The sequence below is a fragment of the Lissotriton helveticus genome, chromosome 1_1 (assembly GCF_964261635.1).
Source record: "Lissotriton helveticus chromosome 1_1, aLisHel1.1, whole genome shotgun sequence".
Lineage (NCBI taxonomy): Eukaryota > Metazoa > Chordata > Amphibia > Caudata > Salamandridae > Lissotriton > Lissotriton helveticus.
The window spans coordinates 1,199,691,647-1,199,709,369 of record NC_136057.1 but is presented as its reverse complement, the minus strand read 5'-3'; the positions used below and the strand labels follow the sequence as shown (position 1 = coordinate 1,199,709,369).

The 17,723-nt window shown below is 46.9% G+C and overlaps 2 long non-coding RNA genes across 2 annotated transcripts in view; one reads left to right on the top strand and one right to left on the bottom strand.

Annotated features, from left to right (window-relative positions):
* The window catches only part of LOC144772477 (uncharacterized), a 98,056-nt gene that overhangs the window by 12,225 nt on the left and 68,108 nt on the right, over positions 1-17,723 (bottom strand). The window lies entirely within an intron of this gene.
* LOC144772474 (uncharacterized) overlaps positions 14,211-17,723 on the top strand; it is a 70,202-nt gene continuing 66,689 nt past the window's right edge. The window contains exon 1 of the long non-coding RNA XR_013599759.1: positions 14,211-14,287. This is a non-coding gene — a long non-coding RNA (uncharacterized LOC144772474). The remainder of the gene's footprint in view (positions 14,288-17,723) is intronic.

Genomic DNA, 17,723 nt, shown 5'->3' with positions numbered 1-17,723 from the left:
AAGATACCAGTCCATCATGGTTTTGAGGAGGGCCTCTCTGAGTGCAATAGAGTGATTGAAGCGGTTGGTATCCGCTCACAGGTGAGCCCACTCCTCCTCGGAAATGGGACGTTGCAGTAGATCTTCCCACATTCCCATATATCTGGGCCTCGGTGAGATAGTGGTTTTGAGCAATAGGGCGTATATAAAGGAGATCACTCCCTTCATTGAGCAGGATTTAGCGAGAAACGCTTCAAATTTGGTCAAAGGGCGTGTAGCTGCGTCCCTTACATTGGGGTGAAATGCCCAGTGCATGAGTTGAGTATAGTGGTAGGATTCGGTAACTGGTAGATGAAATTCATCCTGGCAGTGTTTGAAAGTGAGAGGCTCGCCATCCCATGAACCGGTGGATTAGAGCTAGACAGCCGCCCTGTTTCCAGGAGTCAAGGGGGCCTTCATGGAGAGTAGGAGGAAAGGAGGACGTGTGGTGAATCGGAGAGTATGGAGAGGGGAAAGTACTCCATCTATCATCACTGGACACAGTGTCCCATACCTTTAGTGTAGTGTGTGTAGGTGTGCTCAGGTATGTGTTTGGAGGTCTATATCTGCGAGAGCGCCAGGTCAGGTCCCATATAGTCTGACCCGTCACGCTGCGATCCATGTGGAGCCAGTGTTTCTCAGAGTCCCTCTGGGACCACTCGACCAGTATTCACAATTGGGCCGCTTTATAATACATCTGGATGTCCGGCAGGCCCACCCCTCCATCTGTGCGGGGGCAACGAAGGTGGGAGAAGGAAAAGCGTGCCAGGATTTATGATTGGCTCCTGAGGCGGAAAGCCGGGAGCAGGGCTATTTACTTTTTAATCTATTTGTACTGCAATATTGTGTTTTTAACCAGGCATCTTCGCTTACCTGCATCTCTTGCCTTCCACAAACAGCGCTACTCGCTGCAACGATCCCCGCCATTCCCGAGGGCGAGGCGAGACACGCCCCCTCGGCTGGCCACGCCCCCCGCCATACCTACAAATAGAGCGCGCCACAGACCAGCGTCGCATTTATGATTGGCTCCTGAGGCGGAAAGCCGGGAGCAGGGCTATTTACTTTTTAATCTATTTGTACTGCAATATTGTGTTTTTAACCAGGCATCTTCGCTTACCTGCATCTCTTGCCTTCCACAAACAGCGCTACTCGCTGCAACGATCCCCGCCATTCCCGAGGGCGAGGCGAGACACGCCCCCTCGGCTGGCCACGCCCCCCGCCATACCTACAAATAGAGCGCGCCACAGACCAGCATCGCATTTATGATTGGCTCCTGAGGCGGAAAGCCGGGAGCAGGGCTATTTACTTTTTAATCTATTTGTACTGCAATATTGTGTTTTTAACCAGGCATCTTCGCTTACCTGCATCTCTTGCCTTCCACAAACAGCGCTACTCGCTGCAACGATCCCCGCCATTCCCGAGGGCGAGGCGAGACACGCCCCCTCGGCTGGCCACGCCCCCCACCATACCTACAAATAGAGCGCGCCACAGACCAGCGTCGCATTTATGATTGGCTCCTGAGGCGGAAAGCCGGGAGCAGGGCTATTTACTTTTTAATCTATTTGTACTGCAATATTGTGTTTTTAACCAGGCATCTTCGCTTACCTGCATCTCTTGCCTTCCACAAACAGCGCTACTCGCTGCAACGATCCCCGCCATTCCCGAGGGCGAGGCGAGACACGCCCCCTCGGCTGGCCACGCCCCCCGCCATACCTACAAATAGAGCGCGCCACAGACCAGCGTCGCATTTATGATTGGCTCCTGAGGCGGAAAGCCGGGAGCAGGGCTATTTACTTTTTAATCTATTTGTACTGCAATATTGTGTTTTTAACCAGGCATCTTCGCTTACCTGCATCTCTTGCCTTCCACAAACAGCGCTACTCGCTGCAACGATCCCCGCCATTCCCGAGGGCGAGGCGAGACACGCCCCCTCGGCTGGCCACGCCCCCCCAACCTCCTGACCCTCCAACATAAAGCATGTGTCTTGCCAGGAAGCGCAGCGGACGAGCGCAGCGGGCGCGACTTTTGCGCGCCGAAGGCGCGCCTAAGGCAAGCCCGTCTGCGCCCGTCCGCGGCCGGACGGGGCTAGGGGCACGACTCCATGCTAAAACTTTGTCTTACACTACCAAGGACTTAACTGCCCTCCAAGGCCACTGGCCACTCCCGGATTCTATCCGCAGTCTGATTTCTACACTAGGTCTCGCTCCCTCTTCCCCCACTACATCCTATCCCCTGCAGCACGACCCCCCGTCACCTTGCCCCCCCCCTTGACCCCTTCCCCCGCTCTCCGGCATTGTCTGTTGTCCTACTCAATACCAGGTCAGCGGTCAAGCACCACCACGAGCTGTTCGTCCTACTCGACTCAGAGAAACCAGACATACTGCTCCTGACCGAAACCTGGTACTATGACTCTTCCCTCCCTGTTCTCCTGGCCACCCTACCCCCCTCCTATGTGGCCCTGCGGGCTGACCGGCCGACAGGCAAGGCTGGTGGTGGGGTCGCCCTAATTGCTCGGTCGGAGCTGAACTTTCAACAACTCCCTTTTCCCCTTATTCCCCCTGCTGACTTCCTGGTAGTCCGCTCTCTTTCATTTTCCCCCCCCATCACTTGTCTCCTTATGTACCGCCCACCTCAGCCCTCACCCTTATTCTTGCCGGCATTTCAAGACCTGTTGGCTAACCTGGTGGTCAACTACGCCTCGGTCTTGGTCCTAGGGGACTTCAATTACTGGCCCGCAGACCCACATGAGTGCTCAGCCTCTAAAGAATTTACTGATTACCTTTCATCCCTCAACTTTGTATCACACATATCCGTCCCCACTCATTCCCATGGGCACACATTGGACCAGGTTTGGTCCCTTAACCTCCCTGTGGCCTCGGCTGCTGTTTCGCCGTGCCCATGGTCCGACCATACCCTCATTTCCTTCTCCATTCTCCGAAACCTGATGCCCAAAACTCCGCACACCAAAAACACCTGGGCGCGGAACTGGAACAGACTGGATTATCCCTCCTTGACCTCCTCACTCCGCAACTCCACTCCCATTCTCGCTGGCTTATCATCTGCCTCTCAAGCCAAGGCCATTGACACCTGGCTGGCTGGAGGCTGCGACTCAGTGGCGCCTTTACGCCGCATTTCCATCCGCCGTCCCAAGGACTCCAATAGATGGTTCAATGACCACCTAAAGGATCTCAAACTGAGCGCCCGACGGGCGGAGAGGCAATGGAGGATAAATTACAGCCCCTCATCAAAAACCCACTTCCTATCAGCACTGGCTAAATACAAATCTGCAATCCTGGATGCAAAAACCTCCTACTTCTCTTCAAAAATAACTTCTGCAGAAAACAAAACCAGGGAAATCTTCAGCATAGTGAATGACCTAGCATTCTCAGACCGAACCTCGTCTCAAATTCCTCCTTCCCAGCTCCTCTGTGATCAACTTAATACCTATTTCTTAGAGAAAATTGCTGCCATCAAGACCAACATCTCACCACCCTCGTCTGCCTTCGTCGATCCCTCCCCCCCGTCCGTCCTATTCCCATTTACCTCCATTCCCCCCCTCACCCAGGACTCCTTTCTGGAGATACCCCCCAAAGTGAAGTCAGGGTCTCCTGCGGACGTCTGCCCGGCGCGAGTCCTGCAGCAAATTTACTCCAGCTGCCCTGACCTCCCCATCGCTTTCCTCAACAGCTCTCTGGCACAGGGCGTTGTGCCCTCTGCGCTAAAGGCAGCTACAATAGTGCCCATTTTGAAAAAACCTGGCGCGGACCCTTCCATCTCGGCCAACTACCGCCCCATCTCCCTGTTACCTTTTTTGGGCAAGGTGATGGAACGCCACTTCACCGCGGCACTTAGCGCCCATGTTGAGGCAAACGGAGGACTGGCATCCCGCCAAGCCGGGTTCCGTCCTAGGCACTCGACCGAATCAGTCGTGGTCGCAGTCTTAGACAATCTCAGAAAGGGCATGGATGAGAACAAGCACCAGGCACTGGTCCTCCTTGATCTCTCCGCCGCCTTTGACACGGTGGACCACACCATCTTACTTACCCGTGTCAAGGCGGCTGGTATCGGGGGATCAGCTCTCGTTTGGCTCTCCTCCTTTCTGAGGGACCTTACTCAGGCGGTTCGGCTAGGCAACTTCACGGCCACTCCTCTCCCCGTCACGTGCGGTGTTCCCCAGGGTTCCTCTCTTTCCCATCTCTATATCTTTCCTCTCATTTTCGCACTCCAGCAGCTGGAGGTCACCGTTTATAATTACGCGGATGACCTCCAGCTCATCTTTGATCTATCCCCCTCTCCTCTCTCTGTCTCTAACTTCCAGTCAACTATGACTTTCATCAGGGACTGGATGAACCACAACCACCTCAAGTTGAACCCGGATAAAACCGAGCTGGTTCTCACGGGTGGTTCATCCAGCCCCTGGAACTCTCTCTTCTGGTCCCCCTCTCTCGGCCCCTCACCTACCCCTTCCACCACAGTCAAAACACTCGGTGTAAAAATAAACAACCAGCTCACTCTCCATTCACAAATTAGTTCCGTGGTATCCTCTTCTTTCCTCACTCTCCGCACTATCCGCTCTATTTCCCGCTTCTTTTTCCCCCAGGCACTCAAGATCATCATGGCCGCACTTGTGATATCGCGACTGGACTACGCAAACGCTCTCTACCATGGTATCCCCGCGTACAGCTTGCGTAGACTCCAGATTATCCAAAACCAGGCAGCTCGACTGGTGTATGGCCTTCCTCGTTATCACCATTCCACCCCCCTTCTCAGGGAGCTTCACTGGCTCCCTGTAAAAGAACGCTCCCTTTTTAAGATCGGCTGCATGGCCTTTCAGGCCCGCCAGGGCACTGCCCCCGCTTTTATCACTTCACTAATCCATTCGTATGTACCTGCAAGAGAACTTCGGTCTTCCTCCAAGTCCCTTCTTCAGACCCCTCGCTTCACACGTAAAAAGTGGGGCAGTGCCAGCTTTTCCACCCTGGCTCCAACCTTTTGGAACTCACTCCCCGATCACCTCCGCTCTGCCACTCAGTACCTTCCCTTTCGTAGAGATCTGAAAACGTTCCTCTTCAGCCAGGCTTTCCCTTCTTAAACTCTCTTAATACCTTCTCTTATCCTTTCTTCTGGTCTCTTTCCCTCAGTAGCCAATCCCCCCAGCGCCAAGAAACCGCAAGGTGTACGCTGCGCTCTAGAAATATTTTAAATTAGAAATTAGAAATTAGAAATTAAATTAGAAATTAGAAATTAAATTAGGCCTCCCTGCCAGATAAAGCGTAATATCATGGTTTTGAGTTTCTGAAAAAAATCAGAGTCCAAGCCAATGGGTAGAGCTTGAAAAGGGTAGAGGAGTTTAGGCAGAAGCGTCATTTTGATTGCATGGATACGGCCCAGCCAGGAGAGGAAGAGCGGTTTCCATTTCGCCAGATCTGCTTGAATTTGAGCGAGTAAAGGGGGAAAATTGGCTCGGTAGCGCCCCTGGAGCATCGGGGTGAGAGATACCCCCAGATACTGGAGCGACTTAGAGGCCCAAGCGAGCGGGATCGATGAGCGTAGGTGAGCAGCTCGCTCTGAAGGGAGAGAGAGGTTAAGAATAAAGGATTTCCCTGAGTTCACCTTGAAGCCGGATAGTAACTCAAAACGGGTTAGCTCTGAATGAAGGCTTGGAAGGGAGCTTTCTGGAACAGCAAAGGACAGAAGGATGTCATCGGCAAAAGGGAGATTTTATGAGGGTCACCCGAGAACGGGATGCCTTTGATGTCTGGATTCTGCCGCACAGCGATCACCAAGGGTTCGATACTAAGGGCGAAGAGAAGTGGGGAAAGGGGGCAACCTTGCCGGGTCCCCCGGGAGTGTCCAAAGGAGTCCGAGCGGGCCCCATTGACCACTACCCGTGAGACCGGGCGCGGTAGTTCGTCTGCACCATGGTGATGAATTTGGACGAGAAGCCAAAGGCGTTCAACGCCCGAAACAGAAACGACCAGTTGACCTGGTCAAAGGTCTCCGCGTCGAGGCCCACTAGGATTGCCGGTACATGGAGTTTGTTGGCTTTTTCTATGAGGTGTATAATTTGGCGGGTGTTGTCGTGTGTCTGTCTCCCTTTGATAAAACCTGACTGTTCTGGGTGGATGAGGAGCGGCATGAGGTCGTTCAGTCTTTTGGCGACAATTGAAGCGTAAAGTTTGGCATCTAGGTTGAGCAGCACAATCGGCCTGTAGGAGGCGCTGCATCGCGGGTCCTTTCCCGGCTTGGGTATGACTGAGATCACTGCCTCTGCCATGGTGCTAGTCTTCCTACTTTCGGCGGCCATTGCATTAAAAAGAGAGACCAGATGCGAAGAGAGCTCAGGGGCAAATGTTTTATAAAAGAGTGCCGTATAGCCGTCGGGGCCAGGGGCTTTGTTGGTTTTTAGCGAGGAGATCGCCAAAGTTACTTCAGCAAGGGTAATGGGAGCTGTAAGCCGGGCATTCCACTCGTCGGAGACCTGCGGAAGCGCTAGGGAGTCGAGGAACGCCTGTTGGGCGTCTCCATTCAAGGATTCTACCACGTAAAGGCCCTCATAGAAGGAGCCGAACACAGCAGCCTTCTCCTCATCCCTGTGGGTGATCTGGCTAGATGTATCAAGAATCCTGCCAATATATTCTTTTTCTCTTTTATCCCTTAATTGTCGCGCTAAGTGTTTGCCTATTTTATTGCCCTGCGTGTACGAAAGCTGCCGCAGTTTAAGGAGGGTGTGTTCCGCTCTGTTGGAATAGATAGCCCGGAGTTTGCCTCTGAGAGCAGTAAGTTGGCGTTGCTTTTGCCATGTGGGGTCTGTCTTGTGGGAGAGCTCCACCGCAGCTAGTTCAGCCTCAAGCGCCTCGCGCTCACGAGCGCGTTGCTTATTTAGGGCAAAGTTGAGGGCGATGCACTCGCCCCGAATCACCGCCTTCAGAGCATCCCAGTTAGTAAACTCGGATGTATCCTCTGGGGGGTTAGTCTCAAAGAAACTAGAAATAGCAGATCGCAACTTGAGACAAGACTCATTGTCGCGGATGAGGGAGGGCGGGAAAAACCATCTAGAGGTAGTCGGCACAGGCCCTTGCCATCGGAGGCATATCGAGTAGAGGGTGTGGTCAGAAACTGTGAGGGGGAAAATTTTAGCCTCCTGGAGAGTGCCTCGCAGAGATTGGCTAATGAAAATGTAATCCAGGCGGGAGTACGTTCTGTGAACGTGAGAAAAAATGTGAAGTCTCGTGTTTGCGGGTAAAGTGCTTGTCAAGTGTCCAAGAGTCCCAGGTCTTGAAAGTGTTGTTGTGTCTCCCCTGTGAAAGTCCCCGCATCTGATCTCTGTGTGTGTGTGCTGTCCAACCCTTTTTGCCATACAAGATTGAAGTCTCCCAGGAGAAGGAGAGGGCCTTCTACAAAATCTGCTATTTTCCCTAATAAGCTGGAAAGAAAGGGTGTTTGGCCAATGTTGGGAGCATAAAGTGCTACAAAAGTGCAGACCCTTCCCTTCAGAACTCCCTTTACCATGATCCAACGGCCTTCCTTATCCCCCTGGACCCCAAGCGGCTGAAACTGAATCATAGCGCGGAAGAGCAGGGCCACGTGTCGGTGTTTTGTGGTAGCTGAGGACCGATAAATAAGTGGGAATAGTTTGTGCTTAAGGCATGATTCATCTGCCCGGGCTAAATGGGTTTCCTGCAATGCGACCACATCTAGGTGATGGTCTACGATATACTTCCTCACTTTGAGCTGCTTCTGCAGAGAGTTGAGGCCCTTGACATTCCAGGTAGCTATTGAAGTAGGAGCCATGGCCTTAAAAGAAACCCATCAAGCTCACCAAGGCTGAAGGGGGGCCCATGTAACCAGAGCCCGGTCAGTACATGTAAGCGTACAACGGAACAAGCATACATCCCAGTGCATAAAGAAATAAAAATCCCCAAAACGAGAAGCCAACACCATGACCCCCCACCCACCCTCCCACCAACCCAACCCCGAACCCCAAACAAACAGCATAACATCTCCCCTGAGACCTCCCCCCTAACCCCCCCACAATCCAACAGTAAAAGAAGAGGTAGCATGTACCAGAACCCACAGTACTGCATCTTGCCCTAGTGTAGGGCAACGTCCAACCGTGGGAACGAGGAAGACAAGTACCACAGTCCCATCTCCCACCAGTCCCCCCCGGCACCACCTTGCAGCTCAAACCTGGCCACTCATATTAGTGTCATGAAACTCCTAATCCATTCTTCTTATCTTGTTTTTGCAGGCCTTAGTAGTCTGCCCTAATTACCACTAATAACCAGTGCCGAAGAGCTTGTGCTCTCTACTTTAAATCTGGTAATATTGACTTATCCCAAAATGGCATATTTATTTACTTATAAATCCCTACTAAAGTGGTTCTACGTGTACCCAGGGCCTTCCAATGAAATGCTACTAGTGAGCTTGTAGTCATAGTTGTGCCACACACTTAAGGAGCCCTTTAAACATGTTTCAGGCCTGCCATTGCAGACCCTGTGTGTGTGTGTGTGTGTGTGTGTGTGGGTGGGTGGGTGGTTGTGTGTGTGTGTGTGTGCAGTTTATATTGTTGTTTCGACCTGGCAACAGAAACATTTTCCCAGGCCCAAACCTACCTTTTTAATGCATATGCCACCCCAAGGGTAGGCCTTGGACTGCCCAGAAGGCAGGAGTCAATATATCTAAAAAGTAGGACATGTACATTTAAGTTTTACATGTCCTAGGAATGAAAGACTCTTAAATTCGTTTTTCACTACTGCAAGGCCTATCTGTCCCATAAAATAACATTGGAGTTGGTTATAATGACCAGGTTATAAGAGTAATTTCCAAATTCAAAGAGATAAGCAGTTCATGTTTTGTGTCTCTGGAATCACAGTTTACAATCCTAACTAATGGTGAAGTTGGATTTTAAATTGTAATTATGAAAATACTACATTTAGAATTTTGGTAGTTTCCTACCTTAACCATTTAGTGCCTGTAGCCTGTCTCTGGTCATCTGATTGGGTGTAGTTGAGCTTTGTGTATTCACCCTGGACGGCCATTGCTCTTTTCTATCAAAATGTTTTGTTGCTCAAATATTGCCCCTTTGGCGATAGGACCTTCCTCAGCACTACAAGCACCTTGCATTAAATATTTTGAAAAAGTGTTTGTTTATAGGCCATGCTTTGCAAGTGCATTCTGTATATCCTTTTCTCTTTTCAAGCAGTGGAAACACCTTCTCTCACCAGTAGCACCACCACTTCTTAACAGAACAAGTGCACCATGGTCAGAAATAGTGCATGTATGTAATGTTTATGGTATTGCCATAGCACAAACCTAGCCAAAAGGCAGCAGAACACTGTACATGGTCAAAGGCAATCTTAAATCAAACAAGTACTAGGAAAAGAAGCTGGGTTGTGAAAGGTTAATGCATTGTGATGTTGTGTTCTTTAAAGAGGTGAGCCTCCAAGTCTTTCCTAAATGTGAGCAGCATTTGGGCACTCCTTATGCATAGAGGGGTGTTGGTCCAGATTCTGGGTGCACAGATGGAAAAGGAATGTTGTCTTTTTTTCTTTTTTTACATCTCTCAGTCTGATGGAGTCCTGGTTGAGAGTGTTCTGGGAACCACAAGAGTTGGAAGTTTGTTTTCAAGATTAGACGTGGTGCCTTGTGCAGGCTGCCTGTGTGGTGTCTGGGAAGCCGGATTGGGGCCAATACCACCATCCTGATGCAGGAGTATGAGGACTTGAACAACAAGTGTGAAGTCACATTCTGAAAGAAGCTGTTGGCCTTCTTCTTCAGAAGAGAGATCTGGTATCAGGATATATTTGATTTTTTGACAATGTGTTCCCTGAGGGGAAGATTGGTGTCCAGAGTAAATCCAAGTGACTTCATTCGGTGAGAGTTGGTGTTTGAAGCCATTAAGAATCAATTCATTAAGCTATATTTGTACTGTTTCTTGTTTATCTTTGGTAAATAAGAAACATTATGTCTTGGTTGGATTTAGCTTCGGGTAAGTGCTGTACATCCAGGTCTGGATGATCTGCAAGCAGTTTTTTGAGTTGTTGGATATCTGAAGCAGAGGTGACTTTCCAGTAGTATTGTATATCATCAGCATATTGGTCAATATTGATGTTGTCATCTGTGTGCAGAGTACCAAATGGCTTCACATAAAGGATGAAGATGACAGTAGACAGTATGAAATCCTGGGGGACTGCACATGTGATAGGGATATTTTGTGGCCTTGAGTGCAAGCTTTATTCTTTCAGAGGGCTAATATATGTAGGGCATCAGTAGTGAAAGCTTTCTGCATCACGAGACTGATGCAGTGGAAGGGGCTTTTGCCAATTTTACCATCTGGACCGAAATTAATATCTATCTGTCCTTTACACACTGCATGTGTTTAAACTAATATCACTAGTTTTATTTTGATCTTCTCTCCTAATCGATGAATTTTTTAGTTGTTAGGGATTGGCAAAAGATTGTCAGTATTGTAAATGAGGACCTAAACATAGATATAATCATTCAATAAAACCATTTGACATTAATTAAGACAGACTCTGATTACTCATCAATATGCTTTTATCTAAATTAATGTGAATGCTCTTCAAGTACAATACAGTTTGAATCACAGATTACCATACAAATGAAATAAAAAATAGTAATCCATAAAACACATCTCAAATATCCGTGTCTTGAGAAAGTGGATAGGTAGAGAAACATAAGAATTAAGGGCCAGATGTATGACCCGTTTTTAAATATGCAAACAGTTTTGCGAACCCGTTTGTGCATGCAAAAACCTATTGGGCCATGTACAAAGCCTATTTAGCGAGTCACAATTTTTTTGCAACTCGCTAAATAGGTTTTGTGACTCGCTATTTGGAAGGGGCGTTCCCTTCGAAATAGCAAGTCTCAAAACCATGTACAAATATTTTGCGACCGCAATTGTGGTCGCAAAACATTCACAATTACCACCTACTTCAAGTAGCTGGTAATGCATTTGCAAATGGAAAGTAGTCTCCAAGGGACCGCTTCCCTTTTGCAAATGCATGCAAAATATTTTTTTAAGGGCAGGCATGGTCCTAGGGATCAATACTTGCCCTTAAAAATTAAACAAAAACTTCGAATTTTTTTTCTTTTTAAATGCATCCCATTTTCCTTTAAGGAAAACGAGTTGCATTAAAATAAACTGCTTTATTTAAAGGCAGTCCCAGACGTGGTGGTCTGCTGAGCTCAGCAGGCCACCATCCCTGGGAGAACTGGCATTTCTAATGGGCACGCAAATTGCGAGATGCTCATTAATATTTATGAGCCTCACAATTTATGTTAAATACACTGCTGTACATTTCATATAGCGCCTCGCAATTTGCGACTCACAATGTTTTGCAAATTGCGAGGCACTAAATGAAATAGTTGTACATCTGGCCCAAAGACATTTGCAAAATAGGATCAATGTAAATTTAGTATATCATACTAATCTATAGCGCACAATGCTAGAAGTCTGAAAAACTACTCTCCGGCCGAGAGAATAGCTGGGGCACCCTTACAGATAATGAGGAACAAAGTTAAAGTGTCCGGATTGGCAGAACAACAGCCAGCCACTTAAGTTAGGAAACAGCAACACGGCTCTCTTCACTCTCAAAGTCAATCTTGCAAGCCTCTCTCTCACAACAAACATTTCAGTACTAATAGTTATACCATAATTCACTAAGGATCCAACTCCCAATGTGCGATCACGTGAAAAATCCTTTAACCCCATTGGTCAAACCCAGGCGGTGTCTGGTCAGTCCACTTTCAGTGTGCCTAATTTTTCAACAGTTCCTTTGTCTTTAGAAAACTTCCGTCATCGACCTTCAGCAGTGGAAACCCAGAAATCTCTACCGTGGCTTGTACATTTCTCCATCTTGCTAATGTATCAAACTCATAGCACAAATGTTCACCTACTCCACTCCTTGGCCATCATCAAGAACTCACAAAGGACAAAAGAAATGTTTCCACAGCCTACCTTTTAATAAGCAAATTAAACCTAAAAAGACTCTTGAGGCCTTTTCTGCAGAACAGTGAAATGTGCTCTAGGAAAAACAAATGCACATGTGATTATCGTTGTCTCTTTACAAAACCCTATTATTAATGTTTCTTTGCAACACGTTATATATTTTTTCAGACAGTTAGTAAATAAGAAAATAATATGTCTTCTATTATTATTATTATTCTTTTTGGTTGTTATTTCTGCATTATTCATTTACATTTGCGGCCTACTCTCAAAGGTACTAGAAACACTAGTTTCTTTCCAGCACGCACTTGCACAGCTTTCAACTTTCCCTTTTTAGCTTTGCACGGTTAATTTTCACAGCATTTTATTAGTAATGCACACAATGAGAAGTTTGATCTGAGCAGGTTTTTATTTGCAAAACCCTGCTCCATCAGACATTTACAAATCAGACAGATGCAGTGAAAGTTTTTCTTCCGCACAGAATTGTTACAGGATGGTAGTAGGTAAGCAAGCTTCCCACTATCACGCAATGCAGCAAGTATAATCTACCATTCCCAGCAGAACACATCCTGCAGGGCAGACTAGTACAAGCGTTTTTATCTCGTAGAACATGTAGAGTTAACTCTTGAGAGACATGCAGGTCCAGAGAGATCTCTGGAGAGGGTGCTTAACTCATGGAGAGGAATCTATAAGTGGATGAGTGAGTGAAAATGTTAGTTCCAACACCATTCTCACATAGGCAATAGTCCAGGGCCACATCCTGAACGTCGCAAGTTTTCCACATAGTGAGAAATAGCCAATGAATCATAAGTCAATGTTATTTGGTTCAGCCCAGCCATAGCCTAGGTAACTATGCTCTAGACAGTCACACCGGTGGCAACTTCTTTAAAAAGGCTTTGAAAGAGCGTGCACACTAGGTACTGTGCAAAGCCGGCCTCGGTGCTGCACCTGCAAAAAATGTTGAGGGCGGCCAGTTCCCCCAGAATTTAAGTATATTCAACGCGCATGTATCCATTCTTCATTGCAGAATCATTCAAAGGACTTCCGTCAAAGTTCAGTGCGACCTGCAGCTTACCTTTACCACAACCGCTGCCAAAGTGCACATTTTGGTAATGTACTGCTGTTCAACGTATGGCTGCTTTCCTTTCACACTACGGCAAACAGCGCCAGCTGTATGTCATAGAGCATCTAACCGAAGGCATCTGTTTTGGGAAAACACTGTTCAGCCTGATGCTGAGCCTTTCTAAAATTGAGCACATTGGATTTTGAGATTGCATTTGTTGGATTTACATATGCTTTATTAACAAGCATAAGTATCTGGGAGTGTTCTGTAAAGGAAATGGAGTGAAGTGATAATATTCTAAGTAGTGGCATATTAGACTGAAACAATATATTCAGCTTCGGAGGAATAGTACATTCTACATGTAAAACTGGTCAGCTTTTGAAAACATTTCCTTCAGCTGTTTACCTGAACTAGACATAGGCTGTTCTCTCTGTGTCACAAAACTGTGCCAGCAAAATACTTCATTCTCGTGTTTAGCGTGTACCCATTTTCAGCGTATCTCGCGTTCTTTCCTTTCTCCGAGTGGCTGGCGCAGAACAGTTCTTTGAAGAACGAGCCCTTCTTTTTCCGTAATTTAATGGGAACAGGCGCCAAGTAAAAGAACACAGGTTTCAGGGCAGTGTGACCACACAGCACACGAACACAATGCCAAGGCCGAACCAATATTCAGCTAACAGGTAGTCTCTCCATCAATCAGCGAGCAAGGAACAATCCGACCCAATTAGTCAGGGTGACCAACAACGGTCTCTGGCACTCTTACTTCAACAACGAAGAGTTAATTCATATTTCCCTCAACATTTTTTTAATTCCTGAAACACACTGCTCTGTTGTTTTTAAGCAATTGCTACCTTTCTGATAAGCCAACTGTTAGCAAGTAGTCTGGCCTTGCCTCCACGTAAGTCTTTGTAAACCCATTTCGGAGAGTTTGTTCTTTATAACGTGCTCTACGTAATTGTATGTTGGAATGCTACCTTCTTACAGGGTGACGTCACATCGCCAGGCACGGAGGAGGCAGAAACAGATTTGATTGACTCCTTCTACTTCCAATCGCCGGCCCAACACAGGGCACTGTGGGAGGGGGTGAGGTAAACAGGTTTGTGCCCGCCATATATGGATACACTGAGCTCTTAACAGAATTCAGTTCTGTGCCTGCTTTGATCTGTTTCACATACCATCCACTTATATGTTAACATACTGCCAGAAGGGCTCGCTGTTTGATTGCCGATGCTACTCACGTAGGCTTTTACCACATCTTCCATTGTTATGAGCATTCTTTTCACATCTTTCAGCTGTAGCGTTTGCACAATGCCACACTTTATGTTATATCTTGTCACACGTTCCTTTCAAGAAGTTGGGGCCCCATTTATAAAAGTGTATTAGCACTGCTGGGACACTGGTGTGGTGGAAGGAAGACCTCTCTAGTGCCAGTGAATGACGGCCCATCTACGGGGAGGTCCCTGCCATGGAGGGAAGAGCTGCCCCGGGGCCACGGGAAGCGCCAGGGTGGCAGCCCTCAGTGCCAGTGTTGCAGTTAAACTGCTGCGAAGAATTGTTGATACATTTCTAAGGTGAGGTCCATTTCTTCCGCCCACATTATAAATATTCCTTTTGGACTGGAAGTTTTTTCCCCAGCATGCAAGGGCACTTTCGTGCTTTTTTACATGAAAGATTTATATGGATTATAAGATGGTTTTGTAAGGACAAGGTGGCGCTCGAAATGGTGTCAGGCTGTTCACCATAAACTATGTGGCCGTTCAGTGTCATTTGCAGATGCGTCATGACCACGCATTCCTATGGTATAAGTGTTCTTTCCTCTTCTCTAAATGCAGGGGAACAGAGATCAGCATGTGACACACCTCTGACTTTGTGGCAGGCTTCCCATTACCACCCGCCACTAAGTCAGCCAGCTTAAATGGAACAAACCTTTAGATTCATTATGTGTATTTTCAAAGGTTCTTTAACGTAAGTTCAGGCGGTCTTTCAAGTAGGTGGATACTAAGTTGTGTGGAACCTTGTATGCATGGGTCAGGAGTTGGAGCTGGCATTCTATGCCAATGCTCTCTACGCCAATGCACTCTTACGATACTACTCTATTCCACTCCACTCTACCCTGCACCACTGCACTCTGCCGTGCATCACTCCACACCATTTAACTCTGTTCTGAAACAATTTACGTTACGCCACTGCACGCTACACCACTCTACTCTATGCCACTGCAATCAATGCCGTGCCACTCTACTCTACACCACTCTACTCTATGCCACTGCACTCTAATCTGCACCACTATACTCTACCCTGCACTCCACTCTACTCTGAAACAATCAACTCAACACCACTGACCTGTATGCCACTGTACCCTACGCCTCTCTACTCCACTCTATGCCATTGCAGTCTACACTATGCCACTGTACTCTAAACCACTGCACTCTACACCAATGCACTGTACACCACTTCACTGAAATCCAATGCACCCTAAGCCATTGCACTCTATGCCACTCTATTCTACTCTGCTCTGTACTCTATGTCACAGTTCTCTGTACCACTGTACTCTGCACCACTCTATGCCCTTGCACTCTATGACTCTGCACTCTGACACTCTACCCAACATTACTGCACTCTATACCACTGCACACTACACTACTCTACACTTTAACCTGCACCACTCCAGTCTGGCCTTCACTCTGCGCACTCTACTCCACTGTGTGCCACTCTACTCCACTTTGTGCCACTCCACTGTAACCACTGCAGTTTGGTTTGCATCACTCTACTCTATGCCACTGCACTCTATGCTACTGTGCATCACTGCACTCTAAGCCAATGCACTCTAAACCACTTTACTAAAAACAAATGTACTCTATGCCATTGCACTCTATGCCAATCTACTTAGTACCACTGTACTTTACGCCACTTCACTCTAGGCCACTCTCCTACGTTACACCCTACAACCCTGCACTCTGCGACCCTGCACTATGACACTCTACTTTGCAGGCCGCCCCCCTATACCACAGTACTCTGTACTACTCTACTCTACATGTTTGCACTCTACCCTGCACCACTCCACTCTATGCCACGTCACTCTAGGCATTCCACTCCATCCTGTGCCACTCCACACCACTAGTATGTACTCTGCACTGCTCTACACTACTACATTCTATGCTCCTCTACGTCACTGCACTCTATGCCAATGCACTCTACCTAACTCCTCTCTATGACATTCCACTCCAGAAATACTCCACTCTATGATACTCCACTCCACAATAGTCCACTCTATGATACTCTACTCCATTAAATTCTGCTCCACTGATATCTACTTAACTCTATGCCACTCCATTCTACAGCACTCTGCTCCACTCTGCCATTCTACGGCACTTCTCAACTCTATGATGCTCAACACATCTCCCTCTATGCCACTCCATGTCACTTTCCTCCACTCTATTCTATGACACCCGACTTCACTCTACAACAATCTACTCTGCTGTATGCCACTCTTCTCTACACCGCTCTCCTCCACTCTATACAACACACTCTGCGACACTTCACTCAGCTCTACACCACTACACAACACTCTATACCACTCCACTCTATGACACTTTTCTCAACTCTGACACTGTGCTCCACTGTACACCACACAACTTTATCCCCTTCTGCTCGACAACTCTCTACTCCCTCCACAACACTCCACACACGATTCTCTATGACACTCCACTTCTCTCCAAACCACTCAACTCTACTATATGCCACTCTACACCACTTCATAAGACACAATTTTACGACACTCCACTCCATGCCACTCTCATTTACCCTACTAACCTTTAGCCTTGCTGAACAGCAGCCACTCTGGTGTACAACATTGACAAAACATATTCACAAAGCCAATAGCTCTTGAATAGATGAGACCCATTGGCTTTGCCAATGCTTGTTACAATATGGTCCATGTTTGTTAATAAAATCCGGCACTCTTTAGTTTTACATTTAATTTTGCACTTCTGCATGTTGTATTGTGTTGTTTTATGTTATGTTATGCTATGCTATGTTATGTTGTATTATGTTATGGTGTTTAATATTATACTATGCTATGGTATGTTGTTCTAAGCTATTTTATGTTATGTTATGCTATTCTATTTTATGTTGTGCTGTGCTATGTTATGTTGTATTATGTTATTCTATGCTATGTTAGGTTGTTTTATGCTATGTCATGTTGTTTTATCTTATGTTATGCAATGTTATTGTGTGTTGATTTATGTTATGTTATGTTTTGCTATGCTGTGTAATGCTATGTTGTGTTATGCTATGTTGGGTTGTGTTTTGCTGTGTTGTGTTGTGCTATGCTGTTTTGTTGCTTTTGCTATGTTATGTTGTTTTATGTTATGCAATGTTAAGTTGTGTTGTTTAATGTCATGTTATGCTATGTTGTGTTGTGTTTTTCTGTGTTGTGTTATGCTGTTTTGTTGTTGTATGCTATGTTATGTTGTTTTATGTTATGCTATGTTATTTCGTTTTCTGCTATGTTATGTTGTTTTATGCTATACTATGTTATGTTATGTTGTTTTATGCTGTGCTGTGTGTTATGGTGTGCTATGATATGCTGTGTTATGTTGTATGCCATGTTATGGCATACTATGCTATGTTGTGTTGTGTTTTAGTTTATGCTATGCTATGTTTTGTTATGTT